Here is a 3,521-nt window from a genome sequence, read left to right on the forward strand (position 1 = left end):
ATGGTAGACCCGGCTGGTCTATAGGTTCCAGTAGGATAGTAGACCCAGCTGGTCTATAGGTTCCGGTAGGATAGTAGACCCAGCTGGTTATTAGGTTCCAGTAGGATAGTAGACCCAGCTGGTCTATAGGTTCCAGTAGGATGGTAGACCCAGCTGGTCTGTAGGTTCCAGTAGGATAGTAGACCCAGCTGGTCTATAGGTTCCAGTAGGATAGTAGACCCAGCTGGTCTATAGGTTCCAGTAGGATAGTAGACCCAGCTGGTCTATAGGTTCCAGTAGGATAGTAGACCCAGCTGGTCTATAGGTTCCAGTAGGATAGTAGACCCAGCTGGTCTATAGGTTCCAGTAGGATGGTAGACCCAGCTGGTCTGTAGGTTCCAGTAGGATAGTAGACCCAGCTGGTCTATAGGTTCCAGTAGGATAGTAGACCCAGCTGGTCTGTAGGTTCCAGTAGGATAGTAGACCCAGCTGGTCTATAGGTTCCAGTAGGATAGTAGACCCAGCTGGTCTTAGCTGTCATTTGTCCTCCTTGGCACTCAGCCAGTTGCTTATTGTGTGCTGGTGAATCACGTCTCGTCTGCCCTTCCTTTCTTCGAGGAGGCGGGGTTCGGGAGGCCATCGGTCACTGGGGCCCCATGGTACCACTTCTCCTTTCTCACCCCCCCCCCCCCCCCCCCCCCACACACACACCCCACGCTCTCAGCCCACGCTCTCAGACCACCCACACCCTTCTTTCTCTGTGTGCTCAGGGATGAGTCAGAGCTGTCAGCATGAAATGTTTTCACAACAGATTAGTTTCTTTCACTCCCTGGGCTCAGGGTCAAGTGTGTGAGTGTGTGTTCCTGAAAGAGTGGTGATTATTAAACAGACAGCTAGCCGTTAGCCAGGTATAGTCTGACAGCTAGCCGTTAGCCAGGTATAGTCTGACAGCTAGCCGTTAGCCAGGTACAGTCTTACAGCTAGCCGTTAGCCAGGTATAGTCTGACAGCTAGCCGTTAGCCAGGTATAGTCTGACAGCTAGCCGTTAGCCAGGTACAGTCTGACAGCTAGCCGTTAGCCAGGTATAGTCTGACAGCTAGCCGTTAGCCAGGTATAGTCAAACAGCTAGCCGTTAGCCAGGTATAGTCTGACAGCTAGCCGTTAGCCAGGTACAGTCTGACAGCTAGCCGTTAGCCAGGTACAGTCTGACAGCTAGCCGTTAGCCAGGTAGTAGACCCAGCTGGTCTATAGGTTCCGGTAGGATAGTAGACCCAGCTGGTCTATAGGTTCCAGTAGGATAGTAGACCCAGCTGGTCTATAGGTTCCAGTAGGATAGTAGACCCAGCTGGTCTATAGGTTCCAGTAGGATAGTAGTCCCGGCTGGTCTATAGGTTCCAGTAGGATAGTAGACCCAGCTGGTCTTAGCTGTCATTTGTCCTCCTTGGCACTCAGCCAGTTGCTTCTTGTGTCCTGGTGAATCACGTCTCGTCTGCCCTTCCTTTCTTTGAGGAGGCGTGGTTCGGGAGGCCATCGGTCACTGGGGCCCCATGGTACCACTTCTCCTTTCTCACCCCCCCCCCCCCCCCCCACACACACACACACCCCACGCTCTCAGCCCACGCTCTCAGACCACCCACACCCTTCTTTCTCTGTGTGCTCAGGGATGAATCAGAGCTGTCAGCATGAAATGTTTTCACAACAGATTAGTTTCTTTCACTCCCTGGGCTCAGGGTCAAGTGTGTGAGTGTGTGTTCCTGAAAGAGTGGTGATTATTAAACAGACAGCTAGCCGTTAGCCAGGTATAGTCTGACAGCTAGCCGTTAGCCAGGTATAGTCTTACAGCTAGCCGTTAGCCAGGTATAGTTATAATCTCCACCCGGCACAGCCAGAAGAGGACTGGCCACCCCTCATAGCCTGGTTCCTCTCTAGGTTTCTTCCTAGGTTTTGCCTTTCTAGGGAGTTTTTCCTAGCCACCGTGCTTCTACACCTGCATTACTAGCTGTTTGGGGTTTTAGGCTGGGTTTCTGTACAGCACTTCGAGATATTAGCTGATGTAAGAAGGGCTATATAAAATAAAATTGATTGATTGATTGATATAGTCTGACAGCTAGCCGTTAGCCAGGTATAGTCTGACAGCTAGCCGTTAGCCAGGTATAGTCTGACAGCTAGCCGTTAGCCAGGTATAGTCTGACAGCTAGCCGTTAGCCAGGTATAGTCTGACAGCTAGCCGTTAGCCAGGTAGTAGACCCGGCTGGTCTATAGGTTCCAGTAGGATAGTAGACCCAGCTGGTCTATAGGTTCCGGTAGGATAGTAGACCCAGCTGGTCTATAGGTTCCAGTAGGATAGTAGACCCAGCTGGTCTATAGGTTCCAGTAGGATAGTAGACCCAGCTGGTCTATAGGTTCCAGTAGGATAGTAGACCCAGCTGGTCTATAGGTTCCAGTAGGATAGTAGACCCAGCTGGTCTATAGGTTCCGGTAGGATGGTAGACCCAGCTGGTCTATAGGTTCCAGTAGGATGGTAGACCCAGCTGGTCTATAGGTTCCAGTAGGATAGTAGACCCAGCTGGTCTATAGGTTCCAGTAGGATAGTAGACCCAGCTGGTCTATAGGTTCCGGTAGGATGGTAGACCCAGCTGGTCTATAGGTTCCAGTAGGATAGTAGACCCAGCTGGTCTTAGCTGTCATTTGTCCTCCTTGGCACTCAGCCAGTTGCTTCTTGTGTGCTGGTGAATCACGTCTCGTCTGCCCTTCCTTTCTTCGAGGAGGCGTGGTTCGGGAGGCCATCGGTCACTGGGGCCCCATGGTACCACTTCTCCTTTCTCCCCCCCCCCCCCCCCCCCCCCCCCCCACACACACACACCCCACGCTCTCAGCCAACGCTCTCAGACCACCCACACCCTTCTTTCTCTGTGTGCTCAGGGATGAGTCAGAGCTGTCAGCATGAAATGTTTTCACAACAGATTAGTTTCTTTCACTCCCTGGGCTCAGGGTCAAGTGTGTGAGTGTGTGTTCCTGAAAGAGTGGTGATTATTAAACAGACAGCTAGCCGTTAGCCAGGTATAGTCTGACAGCTAGCCGTTAGCCAGGTATAGTCTGACAGCTAGCCGTTAGCCAGGTACAGTCTTACAGCTAGCCGTTAGCCAGGTATAGTCTGACAGCTAGCCGTTAGCCAGGTATAGTCTGACAGCTAGCCGTTAGCCAGGTATAGTCTGACAGCTAGCCGTTAGCCAGGTATAGTCTGACAGCTAGCCGTTAGCCAGGTATAGTCTGACAGCTAGCCGTTAGCCAGGTAGTAGACCCAGCTGGTCTATAGGTTCCAGTAGGATAGTAGACCCAGCTGGTCTATAGGTTCCAGTAGGATAGTAGACCCAGCTGGTCTATAGGTTCCGGTAGGATAGTAGTCCCAGCTGGTCTATAGGTTCCAGTAGGATAGTAGACCCAGCTGGTCTATAGGTTCCAGTAGGATAGTAGTCCCAGCTGGTCTATAGGTTCCAGTAGGATAGTAGACCCAGCTGGTCTATAGGTTCCGGTAGGATGGT

This window comes from Coregonus lavaretus (assembly GCF_964263955.1).
Source record: "Coregonus lavaretus genome assembly, chromosome: 19".
Taxonomy (NCBI): domain Eukaryota; kingdom Metazoa; phylum Chordata; class Actinopteri; order Salmoniformes; family Salmonidae; genus Coregonus; species Coregonus lavaretus.